This window comes from Podarcis pityusensis (genome assembly GCF_964106645.2).
Source record: "Podarcis pityusensis genome assembly, chromosome: 12".
NCBI lineage: Eukaryota > Metazoa > Chordata > Lepidosauria > Squamata > Lacertidae > Podarcis > Podarcis pityusensis.
Window position 1 is genome coordinate 50,510,186 of NC_138037.1, and position 18,692 is coordinate 50,528,877.

The window sequence follows — 18,692 nt, forward strand, 5'->3', positions numbered from 1 at the left end:
CCTGACAAGGAGATCCTTTGCAAATTTCTTTTATATTTAATGCATTTATGGATCCAGTTTGCAAACCTATTGTTAAATGTCTTGCCTTTTTATTTCCAGGTGTGGGTGCAAAAGGAGATTAATAATCATCATGGCTAGCTAATAACAGCAACAGCAGTACAGTAATTGTATGAAGATAAAATCAGAGGCTTTTATTCAATTCCCTTTTACTGGCTCAGATAATTTTAAACCGAGTTCCCACTTCTGCATTTAGTGCTACGTTGTTATAGAATAAATTGTCAGGCCTTCTGCAGATTATTGTATACTGGTGTGCTGTTTAGTGGAGCAGGGCAGTGCATCTGTTCTATTATGGCCTGATATTAAAAGAATGAGAGTTCCTCTGTTTTGGTTGGTGTTTATGCAGGAACATTTGCACTAGTTTCATCTGAGATGGTTCTGTGAGGAAATTTCCAGTGCCGTTTCTACTGGCGGTATCTGAAGTTGCAAAGTAGACTGCTAAAACTTAAAAAAAGAAGGTTTTGGGCACAATCTTATCCCTGAGATAGGCCCAGGGAGCTATGAGGGTGGAATAAGATGTCAACCACTATAACCCCCGAGAATGATGGTGAAGGACTAGTGATGGAACAGCTGAAAACAGAGTACCAGATGGCTTAGGAGAGCATCACAGGGAAGGAGCACACCAGTGTCAACCCCTAACCTTCCGTGTTGCATGGATGTGCCTCGTGAGCAGCTGGAATCTACACTAGTAAGTAATTTCCCTCCCATTGACTCATGGGAACAGGGCAAAACGTGGATCACTCTGCATGCTTCCTCCCCATTAGGTTATCCCAAGGCTCAGCCCTACCAAGTGAAATGCCCAGCATTATTTTTTAAAAGTTTCTCTCAGAAACCCCATCCACACTCTTTCCTGCCCCACCCATCTACCCATAATGCATTTCAATATGCAGAGTCTTGGATACTTTTCTGTCAGTCTCTGGCCAATAAGCTTTCTGCGCCACTTAGTCAACATCAACCTGAAAGTATTGCTGTGGCAAGGAGGTCCCACACATCTGCCTCCAGGCAGCAAAAAAGAATTTTTTTTAAAAAATATCTTGCCAGAGCCACTGCCTATTTACACTGGTTGTGCCGTTTTCAGTCCCCTGTGTTCGCATTTTCTCAGTTCAGCTCATGTATCTGACATTAACTGGTCTTCCTTTAGGATAGACCCAGGAGCTGCTCTGAGCATGCTCAGAGCTGTTTCCTTCAAGACCACACCTCCAAACAGCTCAAAGCGAGCTCTTTGTGGGCACGCACAAGAAGGGAGTGGTTGTTAGTTTGAGCAGCTTGGGTTGTTGTTTTTTAATTAAAGGAATAGTATTTGTTAACACACACAGAGAGAGTGTGCAACTGTGGACAGCGTGATTCACTTTCTACAACAAACATTCCTCTTTTTTTAACTTTTAAAACTATTTGCATTTATTCTTTCTCAATGGGCTGGGAAATACTATAGGGGGATTGGGAAGAGAAATGGTTGACTGTGGAAAGCTTGTTTGTGTGTTGCAGCTTGCAACAGCTTGTGTTGCTACCTGCTTTGTGGCCTGCCTGAGAAAGATAGTGCCTCTACATTTTTGCTCATATTTCAGGTTCTACAAATGCTAGAAACATACTGGGTTGTTTTTTAATAAAAAATGAAAGCTAAGAATTAGGGGATTGTGAGTGGAGAACTGTCTGCTTTTGACATCCATGGGACCCAGCAGAATGTGGGCAGACCTCAGAGTTGGACCATTTCCACCTCAATCCTAGAGCATGTCTAGTGTATACATGTCTACTCCAGCTGAGTTCAGTGGGGCTTCCTCTCAAGTGAGTGGGTGATCTGCAATATCTAACAGATCATACCTTTTAGTCCAGGATAGGACAGAACATAGATTGGGATCTGCTAGTAGATCTCTTAGTAATTTGTAGTCCTTGAGCCTAGAAAAACGTGTCCCAAGCTTTTGGCATAGGAAAGACTAACAATTAAACAATTTAAAATATCAATACTAAACCAGCACAATTTCCCCCCTCAGTTCTATTTATCAATATGCATGCGCAAGAGTACTTACTGCAACAACCTAGCTTGTGGAAGTCATTTCACGAAGGGGGAAAAAAATAGTATCAGCAAATTAATTGAAAAAAGTTTTGCAAAATGAGAGAGCTCATGATTGTACAACAGGACACAACAATGAACCTTTAACCAAGTTAGGAAGATGAAGAAATCCCACAGCAATTTAACAAGCCACTGGCCATTATTCCGTTTCGTTCCTCCATTTTTCCATTGAACTTTAATCAGAGAGATTGTTACATTCTTTGGGATGCTTAGCTGAGATGCAGAATCAGCACAAAACCCAGGACCTCACTGAGGAGATCACACACTGTTTTTGAAAGCATCTCAAGGAATGTATAGCTTGCATACTACAAAAGCAGTTCTAATTAGCCCCAAGAGGCAGTTACATAAGTAACATTGAGAACCTTGCCCAGTCACATTTACTTCCTCCTTGTGATTTTTGTGTGAGATGCCAGTGTAATGAATCCTCTTTGACAACTGGAGCTACGAGGCCTTCTAGCTAACAGCACTCCTGAGTAAACAGCCAGTGATCTGTATTTGCAATTCTGCAAAGATCAGTTGGATTCCAATCTTAAGTGTTAACATTTCCCCAGATGGCTCCTCTGTTGAAGGTGGAAGTTATTGCATCCACTTGGGAAATATTAAATGGGGGGGGGGGGGAAACAACACATTGAGACTTTAAAAATAGCCATATGATACTGTGCCTAATTGATATTTCCTTTTATTTTTAGTGAACCTGTGTGAGGTTTTCAAGCATTCCCCAAAAATCTACATTATACATTAGCACTGGTTGATATCTGGAGGAAGGCATCCTATGAGGAAGAGTTGAAAGAGTTGGATAAAAGCAGAAAAAGAGAGGAACACAACATGCTTCAATAGAAGAAAAGATATCTACACCAGCCGCCACAGCGCTTTCTCACAGAGAGGAGGTTTTTGCATCTTTCCTCTGTTCAAGATGGAAGGGAGAGTGGATGTCTAAATCCTGGCATCCAGTGGAATAGGGGCCTGTTCAATGCAGGAGTGGCTGATCCTGTTGGGCTCTGTGTGAGAGTGTTCATTCTTTCCAGAAACAAACTGAAAGTTCTTGAAAGTTCCAGAAGGTTCTAGTGCAAACATGAGCAGCGTAGGAAGAGCAAACAGCATTTTTATTTTCTTCAATTTTTGTGAGGATGTTTATGGAGCTCTTTTTCAGATGCCATGCGAGGTACTGGTGAGCAACCCCTTGACCCAAGTTATCTGTCTCTATCTATCACAGCATCCGTGTATATGATGCTCTAGAAGACAATATTTGGGGTCTTTAAATACAAGAAGAAGTAAAAGTTCTTCCAATGATCTGAAATTCCAGCTTGCCTGCTAAAACTGTTGTTTTTATTATTATTTTGCACCATCTGGATGTAGTGGGGTTTTTCTGTGAGACAGATAACTACATCCATCTATGCAACTGAGAATGTCAACTCCTCGGGATATTTTGGGAGAGCAAATAAAAATAGCAAACATGCCCTTGCTTGATAATGCTTCCCCTCACCCCTGCCCCACACTTAGTAACCACTTTCAGAGTGAATCCAGAACTGCAAGGGGATAAAACAGCTCTTCATTGCCATAAGCCTGAGCAGTACCAGTCTAGCACTTGTGCTTGTGAAATGCATTTCATGCCTCATCTGTTACCTAAATGAGATGTGAAAGCAGTTCACACCTCGTTTACATTTGTGCTATTTTATAGAACAGCAAAGACACAGTTTGGTGAAAGCAATGAAATGAGGTCACCCACCCAGTTCTCTCCTCGGATTGAATCCATGCAGCCTGATCCTCTCAATTCATCAGGTAGGAAATGAATCTCAGATGCTGTGCGGAGAAACCCCCCCACTTCGTTCTTTCCTGCAGATGGCTTGCTTTTCCCTAGGAAAGTTTTCTGCATAGTCCAGTCGAAAGTTCCGCTTCTGTTGTGCTATAGTGCAAGAGTGTCCCTTCGTACGGCAATGCGAAGTACAGTGGTACCTCGGGTTAAGAACTTAATTTGTTCTGGAGGTCCGTTCTTAACCTGAAACTGTTCTTAACCTGAGGTACCACTTTAGCTAATGGGGCTTCCCACTGCCACCACCGTGTGATTTCTGTTCTCATCCTGAAGTAAAGTTCTTAACCTAAGGTACTATTTCTGGGTTAGCGGAGTCTGTAACCTGAAGTGTCTGTAACCTGAAGTGTCTGTAACCTGAAGTGTCTGTAACCCGAGGTACCACTGTATTGGTGAGGTATCACAAAACAACTAATAAAGTGGAATGATGGGCAGGCGGTCTGGTATAAATCCACTGCTAATACACTATAGTTTTAATAATTGTCTTCAGCAGAATACACCTGCAAAAATCCTCCACCAGTCCGGAGGGGCCCTTATAGTAGATTTCTTCTTCTTCATCTAGACCATTATTGTCCACTTCACCTGGAAGCAGCTCTCTAAGGCCACCACAGTCTAGGCAGCTAGACTGCTGACTGGGAGGGGCTGCCAGGCCCACATAACACTGGCCCTAAAGAATCTATACTGGCTCCTAGTACATTTCCAAGCACAATTCAAAGTGTTGGTGTGGACCTTTAAAGCCCTGAATGGCCTTGGCCCTGTATACCTGAAGGAGTGTCTCTACTTGCATCATCCACCCCAGACACTGAGGCCCAGCTCCGAGGGCCTTCTGGCAGTTCCCTCACTGTGAGAAGTGAAGCTACAAGGAACCAGCTACAAGGAAGCTTCTGCTGCTCCAGAGAAGCGGACACGGAGCAATGGATCCAAACTACAAGAAAGAAGATTCCACCTAAACATTAGGAAGAACTTCCTGACAGTAAGAGCTGTCCGACAGTGGAATTTGCTGCCAAGGAGTGTGGTGGAGTCTCCTTCTTTGGAGGTCTTTAAGCAGAGGCTTGACAACCATATGTCAGGAGTGCTCTGATGGTGTTTCCTGCTTGGCAGGGGGTTGGACTCGATGGCCCTTGTGGTCTCTTCCAACTCTGATTCTATGATTCAGGCAGAAGGCCTTTTGGGTAGTGGCCCCTGCCCTGTGGAACACTTTCCAGGTCATGTGGCCAGCTTCTGGTGCAACAGAACACCAGAATGGAAGCTAGAGTGCACAGAAATGCTGTTTACCTTCCCACCACAGTGGAACCCATTTATCTACTCACACTGGTGTGCTTTCGAACTGCTAGGTTGGCAGAAGCTGGGACAGAGCAACGGGAGCTCACCCCATTGCATGGATTTGAACTGCCGACCTTCTAATTGGCAAGTTCAAGAGGCTCAGTGGTTTAGACAACAGCGCCACCTGCTTCCTACTGTAAGACCACAGGAGCCAACTCCTTCGGTTCCTGAATAAAATATTTGAGGGGGCCGGGCCCTGCCCCCAAGTTGATGTGTATTGCTATTCAAATGGTGTGAGTGCACCACATCATGTGATCGATTATGCAGGGTGGGGCTTACCTGGGTCCCCTCAGTGTTTTATTCAAGTTGGCACCCCTCAGTGTTTTATTCAAGTTGACTTTGGGGGGGGGGGTATAACTGTCATACTTTTAACCTAATTTGGGTCCAAGAAAGATCTCAGAATGACTGAGTGAGGGATTCTGCAGCTTCAGATGTGGCTGAACCCTAATTCTCATCAGCCCCAAGCATCATGATCAGTGGTAAGCGACATCTGGACTTCCACTGTTTCCCCCATCCCTGTCTCATTGGAAGCACATTCTAATTTCTAACAAAAATGAACAGATATAAAAATGAAAGCCCATACACTACAAAAACGCTAATATTTAAGAAGCACATTGGTGCCACTGCTAAGTCTCAGAGCAATGAAATGCTAAATATGCTTTTGTCCAAAGCCTCAGTTCACTGAGAAGTGAACTAGTATATATTTTCATTAAAATCATCTGTGAAGGCTCCTGGACAGCTCCTGGACAGGCAGGTTTATATACTGGTCTTCTGAGCCACTGGATTTCAATAGCTGCTGCACAGTCACTGAGGCAACACCAACCAACATAGAGGTCTATGCCCAAACCATGCATTCCACATATAAGTATGTGCATCTTGAACCAGGGACACTGGCTGGAGGGCTCAGACATTCTACTCCCTGAACCACCATAACAACTGATGGGGAGAGGAAAACCGGAGCCTGATCTCTCCAGCACTGCAGTACCACCCTTACAGCTACTAGCTCAGCAGGGATCAGGTGACACAATGAGTTAGAAGGGTCCCAGAGGACCTTATCAAGCTATTGACTTTGGACTAGCTCCATGGATTGAGTTGCTTCTGCACTGCCAACTTGAGTGCTAGCCCAAACATCTGCTTGTCTCCAGGCAAGCAGCCCTGGCAGTCCACGAGTTTCAGTAACTCCAGTATGATAACATAACGACTTTTGCATAATGAAACACATGGGTAATTTAAATTAATGGGAGAAGGCAGACATATCACTTCTCAGTCTTTCCAATCCAGCTCGGGTTTGTGCATGTACAAAATCAGGCTTATGGGGTGAGGAATTTTGCATGTGATTTCTCTTAGCTTGACTGAGAAGCTGTCGTTCTCCACCCTCCCTGTTTGACCAGGGCTGGTGATTTCATTACGGGAACATGCTTCCATACGACTAAACTATTAAACTGCAATTAAAGTGAAAGCCAGGCCTGAATCTGGAAATTGGCAATGTTTTTGCCTAATTACTGAAAGTATGCAAAACCTCTACTTACTTTGGTTTAATTAATGACAAACAAATCATTGTGTGAACTAAGCAGATACATCAAGGAAGGTAATGGTTCGGTTTCACAAACTGGGCCAAAGTATTTAATTTATGGATGAGCAAAGTTCTTTTATTAGGGGAGTGATATTTGCTTATTTTCGAAATGAATTGATTTCAAATATGCTATCCTAATATGTATACCACATTTTCCTCTGCTTTCCAAATCATCGTTCTCTAGCCAGAACATGGAAAGAAACTTCTTTGCCAAAAGCGCATAACCTAAAGACATTGCCCTCCTTGTCTGTGTGTTTATTCTGGCTCTGGTGGGTCTATATAAAGCAATTAACTGGTCTGCACTCCACAATCCCAGATGTTTATGCAGTTTGGATGACATTCTTGGTGTGCCAGCACATAAACAAAGATCCAAACAAAATCAAACAGCGCAGGCTTATGCCATCTTGGAGAATATATGTTGCCGGCCAAATGGAAAAGGACAAAATCTGTCAAGAGAGAAGTGTTGTTTCCAAGTTTGATAAAGAGTATTGCAAACATAAGTGGCTAAGAATAAACACTGAAAGCCATAAAATGAACGTTGGCACCTTCAGAACCCTTTCCTTTTAATCATTGGGCTTTCTCACTTAACTGCTGGACGAAACGCTGAACCGTTTTGGCAGATAGTTGATCTGTGATCTGCAGGTGACATCTAGGGTGCGCCAAGACATGCTGCTGGCCTCAGGCAAAAGCCAAAATGGCGCCCCCTTAAATGTGCAGGTGAAACTACCTAGATTGGTACTTGAAACAGGACATTTTATTCTAGAAGCAAGGTAGGCTGAGTTCCTACACTCCACACACAATCTGGATCTTTTGCCCCTCAAAAGCACTCCTTGAGAAATTGGTTTCACTCTGAAGATAAAACCTCATTGCAGATGGATTCTGCGTTATCCTGTAGAGTGAAAACAGATGAAGGCAGTCCCAGCAAAGGTTGGGGGTCTGTGCCCAATGACATTGTGGGTGGGCACCAAAATTGCAACCACCACCTCCTCCTTCATTCACCAGAGGTATGTGCAGGGAGGAAAATGACATAGATATTCTAGTTGAGGTGGGAGGTGGGAGGAAGAGAATAAAATAGCTAGAAAAAAATAGGCTGAGAATGTGACTGCATGTGATTTCTCCTTAAGAAAACTTCTTCTCATGGATAAATGGGTAGATACCAAACCTACCTCCAAGCTCACAAAAAACACTTACTTATGGGATCAGAATTATTTCTCTTTTTATCCACAGAGTATTATACTTATAGGAAAATGGGAACAAAATTGTTGCTATTGTCTTTATTAATGTGAAAAAGAAAAGAAAAGAAAACTCTGGAAATGCCAATGTACGCTGTGTGACTGCACTGGAGGTAATTTCAGCGATCCTTGAAGTATAAAAAAGGAGTAGGTGTGAAGTTTCTAATTTTAAAATGAGTCATTCATCTATTCTTGAAACTGAATTGCATTGAGAATCTAGTGCACTCTATGAATGGCAAAGGGTCAATGCTCAGTTCACCTCTTTTGATATTCATGGAACCAACGCTCCAACTGAGTCCTGCAGTTCACCTGTTTGTGCTTCATGCAGGCTGATTACGGCAAATGATTCAGAACATCAGCCAAGATGACCCGTGACTGTGATGAGTGAACTGAATTAACTGCTCGCTTCCGCTACATGCAACCTGCTTGTGAAAAGAAGCTGGTAGTACATGGAGTGTTGTCTTTGGATGGGATTTATGGCTGGAATGTAGAAACTGAGGGGTATAACCTATTTGAAAGGAATAGACCAAACAGGAAGGGAGTGGAAAGGGTGTGTGCACTTGTGAGGAGATCCAGAATGAGAGTATATGGGTAAAAATTGTGTGAGAGGGAAACAATAGTGACTTTACTGCGGGTGTCTGCTATAGACCTCCAAGCCAGAATGAAGACTTGGATGATGCCTTCCTAGATCAGATTACCAAACATTCAAAAAGGAGAGATAGAGTAGTCATGGGAGACTTCAGCTATCCCAATATCTGCTGGATTTCAAACTCTGCCTATCATGTAGCCCAATATCTACTAGATTTCAAATTCTGCCAGTAATAATCCCGTGGTCAAAAATACTTAGAGAAGGAAGTCCAAGATGGATCGGAGTTACTTAAAGGTAAAATACTGAAGGCACCAATGCAGACAATTACAACAAGAAAGAAAAGTGGGAGACATGCAAAGAAACTGGTGTGGCTGCATAAGGAGCTTACAGATGAGTTGAGACTGAAGAAAGGTAAGTATGGAAAAAAGGGGAATTGATGAAGGAAGAGTATATACAAGTAGCCAAGACTTGTAAGGAGAAGGTCTGGTAGGCCAGAGCTCAGAATGAATATAGGCATGCAAGATAGGTCAAAAATAATAGGAAGGATTTATTTGGTTATGTCTGAAGCTAGAGGAAGAATAAGCAAGTAGTAGGTCCTCTGCATGGAGAAGACCGAGAAATGTTACTGGGTGACAGAAAGAAGGCAGAACCGCTCAACATCTACTTTGCCTCTTGTCTTCACCAAAAGGAAAGCAGTGCCCAAACTGGTGATAACAGAATAAACAATGCAAGGAGGGAGCTGTAGCCCAAGATAGGAAAAGAAGTTGTAAGGGACCATGTAGCTACTTTAAATGAATTCAGATATTCAGGGCCTGGTGAGCTGAACCTAACGTTACTACAGTAGCTTGCAGATGTAATCTCAAGGCCTCTGTCTGTGAGCACTTAGAAAAGGATTGCGACTAAACATCAGGAAATAACTTTCTGACAGTGTGAGTTGTTTGAAAGTGGAATAGACTCCCTCAGAAGGTGGTAGATGCTCCTTCTTGGAAGTTTTTAAGCAGAGGTTGGATAGCCATCTGTCATGGATGCTTTAGTTGAGATTCCTGCATTGCAGGGCTTGGACTAGTTGATCCTCAGGGTCCCTTCCAACTTTACGATTCTATGATTTAACCAGGAACTCACTAGCAAAATCTGTTCCCCATCTGCGCAATTAGAGTATAAATTGCTCTTATTATATCCTTGTATTGTTTTATAATTTTACAAAATAAATGTTCTTCTGAGAACTCAAATTCCCTCCCTTCATTCCTTCCTTCAGTCCATCTTTTGTCTACTTTTTTCCAGGTAGATGGTGACACAGTAAAACATGCTTTCAGTAGCCCATTAAAAGCAATAAAATCTATCAAATGCTGTAACTCTCGCTAGCTGTCCCCTGGATGGGGAGATTAACACACCTGCATATCAATCTTCTCCACAGAAATAAATCCTATTGATTTCTTTTGGGGTTAATTTCTACCGAAGGGTGTTTAGGAATGCAGCCTCCCAGCAACGATAAAACACTTAATAAAACGAGGTGACAAGAAATAACATCACTGAGTTAAAGGCGTGAGGTGGACAATTGTTCAGATTGGTAAAAACAAAGGGGCATTGTGAACAGCTCCAAAAAGATCTATCCTAATTAGTGAATGGGCAGTTAAATGGTGAATGTGTTCAGTGGAAGCAAGTGTAAAGTGAGGCGTATTGCGGCATTCCTACCACGACTTCATGGATGGGGTCTGAGCTGGCAATGACTGACCAGGAAAGGGATCTCAAGTTCATCTCCAGAAGTTTGGAGATCTCAACAACTGTCCCATCTCTCCTTGTTGTTGTTGTTTAGTCGTTTAGTCGTGTCCGACTCTTCGTGACCCCATGGACCAGAGCATGCCAGGCACTCCTGTCTTCCACTGCCTCCCGCAGTTTGGTCAGACTCATGTTTGTAGCTTTGAGAACACTGTCCAACCATCTCGTCCTCTGTCGTCCCCTTCTCCTTGTGCCCTCCATCTTTCCCAACATCAGGATCTTTTCCAGGGAGTCTTCTCTTCTCATGAGGTGGCCAAAGTATTGGAGCCTCAGCTTCAGGATCTGTCCTTCCAGTGAGCACTCAGGGCTGATTTCTTTCAGAATGGATAGGTTTGATCTTCTTGCAGTCCATGGGACTCTCAAGAGTCTCCTCCAGCACCATAATTCAAAAGCATCAATTCTTCGGCAATCAGCCTTCTTTATGGTCTAGCTCTCACTTCCATACATCACTACTGGGAAAACCATGGCTTTAACTATACGGACCTTTGTTGGCAAGGTGATGTCTCTGCTTTTTCCCCCTTTTTCTCCCCCCCCCCACTCACCTTGAATTATTTTCAGGTGCATACTTTCAAATTTCAGCGGCGCCTTGTTCCTCTTGCCTTCCTCTTGGCACCCCGTTCCTCTTGCCTTCCACTCTGCTCAATCCACGACATCATAGCCATGTCGGCCTGCGGCACCCCCCTAGGCTTGGTGCCCAGTGTGGCAGAACTGGTCGCGCTGCCCTGAACCCGCCTCTGTTTTCTGAGCCACATTATGAATTCGTGAGGAGCATCTCTTAGCGAGGATGGAGACGTGCAGAAGCTGCAACACGCTTCATCATCAGTTGGATTTCTTCTTGTACGTGCCAGCCCGTTGCAGGATAATGCTTTATTTCTGGGATGAGACAAATACGGAGGTAGCGTTCATTCGGGGACGTGCGAGACAGACAGATATTTATAGACCGTTAATGAGAGCTAATGAAAGCAAGGGTTAGAACAGTTTCTGACAGAAGTGTTGTGTGTTCCTGAGAAAGCCGTCAGAGACAGAGATGGAAGCAGTAGGCAAACAACTGAACCATGTAACCAAAAGGAGTGAGGTATCAAGAAAGACCAGCTGGCCACTTCCAGATGCTATTTCTCTGTCCCTGGCAAAATAATCAGCCTGTAATGGACTGAACAGGATCCGACGAGAAGTTTGGCAGGCAGGCTGGCAGAAGTAGCAAGGCTTCTTCTAGATCCATCAGCAGTCTTTGCTTTTAAATAACCTTTTCCCTCTTCTGAGATTTAAACCATCTGCTCCCTGCCTGCACTGCTTTAAGTGTCTTCATTTTTAGGGACACAGAGTCATGCTTTTAGGTCTCTGGTTTCTTGGCCCTTCCACCTCAGCAACCCTAATAATGTCCCTGTCTAGTGAAGCGGCTAAAAAGAGGATATGCTGCTGTGACCCCCGCTGCTCCCTGAAGTGAAATATTGAAGCTTTCATTTTTGTTAGTGAGAAAATCCCTTCTGGACACAAACCCTTCTCCCTGACATGGCAGTTTGCACCTTGGCTGTAATTGAATGTTTCTCGATGGGCCACTGTGAGATCCAAGGCAGTCTTTGTACTAGAAAAGTGGAAGGAAAGGATGCTGATCCATCGTAATGGCTAAGAGACTGAGCTACGGATAAAGATGTTCCTGTGGCGATTTCCCCCTCTACAGTGAACTCAGTGTATTGGTCTTAGGTAAGCCTGTCTCCCTCTCTCCCTCCCTAATCCCTCCCCTCTCTCAGTCTCAGATTTCCATCTGCAATAGGAGAGCAATAATGCCCACTTGCCCTCCAGACGTTGTTGGACTACAAGTCCCATCACCGTGACCATTGGCCATGCTGGCTGAGGCTGATGGGAATTCTGGTCCACACCATGTGATGAGCAGGTTTTTGGCTACCCCAGATATAACTGAAATTCTTGAAAGTAGAATCATAGAATCGTACAGTTGCGAGGGACCCCAAGAGTCATCTATTCCAAATCCCCTCAATGCAGGAATCTCAACGGAAGCACCCATGAGATGACCATCCAACCTTTGCTTAAAAACCTCCAAGGAAGGAGAGTCCACAACCTCCCAAGGAAGACCATTCCCCTGTTGATCAGCTCTTACTGTTGGAAAGTTCTTCCTGATGTTTAGTTGGAATCTCCTTTGTTGTAACTTGAAGCCCTTGCTTTGAGTCGTACTGTCCAGAGCAGGAGAAAACAAGCTTGCTCCATTGTCTATGTGTCAGGCCTTCAGATATTTGAAGCTGACTATCATCTCCTCTCAGTTTCCTTTTTTCCAGGCTAAACATACCCAGCTCCTTCAACTGTTCCTCATAAGGCTTGGTTTCCAGACCCTTTATCTTATTGGTTGCCCTCCTCTGCACACGTTCCAGCTTGTCAATGTCTCAAATTATGGTGCCCAGAATTGGACACAGCATTCCAGGTGTGGTCTGACCAAAGTAGAATAGAGTGTACTATTATTTCCCTTGACCTGGACACTAGACTTCTATTGATGCAGCCTAGAATAGCATTAGCTTTTTTTGCTGCTGGATCACACTGTGGACTCATGTTAAGCTTGTGGTCCACCAAGCCCCCTAGATCCTTTTCACATGTACTGCTAGTAAGCCAGATTTCCCCCTATGAATGTTCAGTACAGTGGTACCTTGGTTCTCAAACTTAATCCGTTCTGGAAGTCTGTTCCAAAACCAAAGCGTTCCCAAACCAAGGTGTGCTTTCCCATACAAAGTAATGCAAAATGGATTAATCCGTTCCAGACATTTAAAAACAACCCCTAAGACAGCAATTTAACATGAATTTTACTATCTAACAAGATCATTGATCCATAAAATGAAAGCAATAAACAATGTACTGCAGTCACACAATCAGTAGCTGAACTGGGTTCCACATAGTCACAAAAACAAAATGAAAAGAGCCGCAAAAACAAAAATGCAAAATAAATAGCAAAAACAGACAGATCTCAGTGTAACACTCAAAACGGAAGTGTGGCACTTAAAACGGAAGTGTAACACTCAAAACAGAGCATGTTCGGCTTCCGAAAAAGTTCACCATCTGGAACACTTACTTCCGGGTTTGCGGTGTTTGGGTTCCAAGTTGAGTACCAAGGCTTTTGAGAACCAAGGTTCCAATGTATTGGTATTACCCTAGAGTCAATGTTACTTTTGATTCCATTCCAAAGACAGGGTGTTCTGAGTTGCTTAAAGGAAGCATGTGTAACTTCATTATTTTTTTATGTGATAACTAGGAACCTAGGAAGTTGCCTAATATTGCATCAGACCATTGGCCCAGCTATCTCACCATTGTCTAAACTGACTGGCAGTGGCTCTCCAGGGCTTCAGGCAGGCGATATTCCCAGCCCTGCCTGGAGATGCTAGGGATTGAGGCTGGGGCTTCCTGCATGTCTCCAGCAGTACAGCCTGAAGCTAAAAGAGGCTATAAGGTAGAAGAGACGGAGTCCTGAATTTAGCCCTGAATGCAAGTTATTTGTAATCAAAGTTATTATGTAGTATGATACTGGGAGCAGTGCAATAATTATGCAGGTAAGTGAATGCAGGGGATGTGGGTGGCGCTGTGGTCTAAACCACAGAGCCTAGGGCTTGCCGATGGGAATGTCGGCAGTTCGAATCCCTGTGATGGGGTGAGCTCCTGTTGCTCGGTCCCAGATCCTGCCCACCTAGCAGTTTGAAAGCACATCAAAGTGCAAGTAGATAAATAGGTACCGCTGTGGCAGGAAGGTAAACGGTGTTTCCGTGCACTGCTCTGGTTCGGCAGAAGTAGCTTAGTCATGCTGGCCACATGACCCGGAAAAACTGTCTGCGGACAAACGCCGGCTCCCTCAGCCAATAAAGTGAGATGAGCGCCGCAAACCCAGAGTCGTCCGTGACTGGACTTAACAGTCAGGGGTCCCTTCACCTTTACCTTTAAGAGAACATAACTTTATTTGTTTGAAGTTCAGTTCTGTAAGCAAAGCTTTTTGAACCGTATTTTTGGACTGAAGAATTTTATTTCGATGCAAGAGTCAGTTTTGTTCCTCCAGCAGCTTCCATGTGTGCAAAATTAAGAATCTCAATACGATACGGGAACAAATTGGTAAGTTCAGTTAAGAGCACTTGTAACGCCAATAGGAGGTGACCTGAGAAAGTGGAGTCTGGGTACGCGTGCATACAGCAAGCAAATCTGAGAAGGGGCTTCTTGGCACAAAATGGATTACAACCATTCTAGCAAAACATACTTTGGATTGACAAATAGTGTGGGATGCTGGGTGAATGCACATTATCATGATATTTCCAGGCTGAATTGCCAGCTCATTGTTGAGGTTCTTATCTATGGAATCTGTAATGCCAAATGTCCAACATTTTCTGGAAGGAGAAGCAGACCCTTAAAAAGAGAAAACAAGAGAAATAGGGACATGCGGCTTTTCTGCACAATAATAGTGCAAATGGAAATCTTGACTCTGAACTGACAGTGTCTCGTTAAGCTCGCTGATAGCATTAACCTTCTGGGCCACGTAAGAAAAAAGATAAAATGAGGACAAGGGACCCTGAACGCTGCATTGCTTGACCACTATAATGAAACACTTGAGACAGCTGCAGTAACTTCCTCTGTGCAGAACTGGGAGGATTCACGTTGCACAGAAACCGAGCAAACCTGTCATTTGCTCGACGAATGCACATGTAGGTGGCTCAGCTGTATCATGTCAGCCTGTCGAATAAAGCAAGGAGATGTGAGAGTGAATCAAAGCCTCTTAAATGTGTTGTTTTGTCTTTGCAAGCTGCCTGTGGGCGCACCTGGCTCCTTTGCTTCTTTGCATGATGTATGTACCCCTTTTGTTTAAATAGCACATCAAGCAGAGAAATCGGGGGGGGGAGGGGTTTAGGGGGGAAAAGTGTGGCGCGGAGAGGACTCATGATTTCCCCCCAAGTCAGCTTCAATCTACATCTCAGGAACATGCAAACAGGAGAAATGAGAAGCGAGGGAAATAAAGCTGATTGGAACGTACACCATAAATGGAGTCGTTCCTTGGGAGAGGGCCAGGTTTGCAACGTGCCTCTCTTCAGTCATTCACCCCACCTGTGCACTGCAAAACAAAGCACAGATGTGCCCCATGCAAAGAGCTGCAAATCTGACTAAGGTATGTGGGCTGGAGTCTTTTTCTCCTGTTTTTTTTTTAAATATGTTTTCCATCTGATGCTTCTCTGCACCTAATGCAATCCTCCCAAGGTGCGCACAAACAATCTGGTGTATATGTTTGCCTGCCAAGATATCATACGTAAAATCAACTGAATATAATGGAAACGCAATGGGGAGGAAAGGCATTTCAGGATAAACACAGAACAAGGGACTTGCTCGATCAGAGGAAAGGTCCATCTAGTCCAACATTCTTCTTCTGGCGGATGTGTCTGCTAAGCCCACAAGGAGGTTGTGGGCAAGAGCCACCATTTTCCATATTAGCAGTGCCTTTTTTCTAGAAAGGACTTGCTGATCAGAAGGTCGGCGGTTCGAATCCCCACAATGGGGTGAGCTCCCATTGCTCGGTCCCTGCTCCTGCCAACCTAGCAGTTCGAAAGCACGTCAAAGTGCAAGTAGACAAATAGGTACCTCTCCGGCAAGAAGGTAAACGGCATTTCTGTGTGCTGCTCTGGTTTGCCAGAAGCGGCTTAGTCATGCTGCCACATGACCCGGAAGCTGTACGCCGGCTCCCTCGGCCAATAAAGCGAGATGAGCACCGCAAACCCAGAGTCGGTCATGACTGGACCTAATTGTCAGGGGTCCCTTTACCTTATTCTAGAAAAATAGGTGCCAGTACTCACTATGAAATTGTTACAGTCAGTGCCACACTTTTTAACAACAACAAAAAAGAGGTGCCAGTACTGTGTGCCCTAGAGTACCCACTGGGAAAAAAGCACTGCATATTAGTGCTTGGTTCTCATGTCTATTGAATTGGGTTCAGACCAAAGCCGATTCGGGCATTTGCTTTGCTCATGTGAAGTCTATCTTATGAGGGAGAGGGATGATGAACCCCTTCCATTCTTTACAGCCCTCTATGAGTTAGAGAGCGCCTGTCTGAGGCAGGGAGCTGCGTCTCCTTGTGGAGGCTCTTTGTGGGATTTAGAAACCCACACAATCAGGGTTCTAAGTCACATAGGGTGCCTTTATGAGGTTAGTCCATCATCATCATCATCATCATTTTTTTATTCATATTCCATCTTTCTATCTTACAATACTCAAGGCGGTTTACAAGCTGAAGAAACAAAATATTTACAACTTATAACAATCTAATGAAATACAAAAATGTGAAAATAAAAACTTTAAAATAAGCAACCTACATCAAAAAGTAACATTCAACAATTATTAGAATAGTACAAAATAATAATATCAACATATAAAAATTTAACAGAAATCCACTCAACAGTTACAATAAATTTCCAAACTATAAGTAATAAAACAACAGCAAGCCACAGTACATAAAACAATACAATACAAATTGAGAAGCAGAAACTTTGGTCTGCTTACCAACTTCAGGCTGCTCTCCACCTGCTTGTATCCTTAGTTACAATCAGCCCAGGGATGAGCCGTGGCTGTCAGTTCTCTCCTTCCTGGTCTATGTTCTGCCCTTGTAGAACTCAATAGGAAGATGGGGAGAAAGCGAGAATCAATTGTCTCTGTCTTTCATTGGCTGTGACTCTTACTACCTGCCCTACTGGTTCCAATGGGAACTAGCCACTGCTGAGGCTCTGTGATACAAACGTTCACTCTCCAGCTCATGGTGGGTTGCAAAGTAGGGGACGGTGAGGTGTTAGGGGTTCAGGGCTTGTGAGGGGTCAGTCCCCTGTTCTCCCTAGTCTGATTCTGTTTGAGTAAACTACATGCATGAACAGAGTGTCAGATAGATATGCTTTAGCCCCTCTGAAATGAGTGAAATTAGTGATGATGAACATGTTGGACCATTCTAGAGAGTAAATACACTTCCCTGGGAGCAGCCATTTTGAACTAAGAGGCTTACTTCTGAGTAGATATGCATAGAATTGCAGCCTTAGGTTTTATTGATTTCAGTGTGGCTAAAGCCTGTCTAAGGCTGAAATCCTGCACACATTTACCTGGGAGTAAGTCTCATGGAATTAAAAGCTCCTGAACTCTGTGTGAACAAGTATAGCCTTACACTGTAACATTGTCCTGATTATCTCCATGCTAAGCCAACGTCTGGGATAGACCTGAATGTATCCAAGTGAAAGTCTTATCTCTTGAGCGCATTCACACAATCATGAATGCTGCAGATATGAATTATTCCCCATTGCTTTTTCTTTGGCAGGAAAGGATGACAGAACCTCCTGAAGGCCAGCATTCAACTTCGATTGTGAAATCAGTATTAGCACCACTGATCTGTGAGGGATTATAAACTTTTCTTTCGTTCCTTCTTTCTTTCTAACAAAATACCAAAGATATTTCTGACACTTTCTCAGTTCATGGGGTTATCAAAACATCTCGCTAGCTCCTTTGGAATAGGAAGGAAGCTTGGGCTCAAATGAGATTCATGATATGCAAATGTATGCATTGATAGTCCTTCAAAGGTGGGAAAGTGGCTTCTCAGGGGGAGTGGAGAGATGGGCAAGAGGGAGAGTATAAACACTTAACCCTTTCCCCACCCGCTGCACTTTTCCCCTCTCACAAATCGCTCCCCCACTATGCTTTGCTTCCCATGAGGTTTAAATGTGTGCTTTTCTTAACATGATAATCAGAGCTGTAAAAAGTCATGAGAATGAGTTGGGGAACTCTTTTGTGAATGGCAAGTGAGCTTCCAAGGCCACTCAGTTCAACAAATTGTTGTCAAACAAGCTGACTGAATGGCCAGGCTGTATACAGAGACGACTCTTTATGGCTGTAATTTGAATGGTGCCAGATGCTCTATTAGGGTCTATTTTCAGTGATTGCACTTTGCAGAGTACTTTTTCTTTGATACGACTGCCAACGCTGTAGTAAAAGATGAGTCATAATGACTGAGAAAATTGTCCTAAGTTCCAGTGCTACAACGCCAGTCATGTTCCCTTCTGATTACCTTCCTGGGGATTTTTTCTTTTTGAGTTGCAAGAGAGCAAACCTTTGTCTTCCTTCATCAGGAAGCAAGTCAAAGTACAGAATATTTTTTCCTCTGGCTAGACAAACAAAAAGCTTTAGAAAGGCCACAGATGATGGGGAGGAATGTAGCAGGGAATGCTAAGCAGGCACAATACTTCTGTGCTGCCTTTGAAACAAAAGAATGCAGT

At 43.7% G+C, this 18,692-nt stretch overlaps 1 long non-coding RNA gene across 1 annotated transcript; it reads left to right on the forward strand.

The window, feature by feature from the left end:
• Positions 1-335: 335 nt before the first annotated feature.
• LOC308460093 lies at positions 336-3,581 on the forward strand. The gene is made up of 2 exons (XR_013978474.1): positions 336-745; positions 2,815-3,581. It is a non-coding gene; the product is annotated as an uncharacterized lncRNA (long non-coding RNA).
• The last annotated feature ends 15,111 nt before the right edge of the window (positions 3,582-18,692 follow it).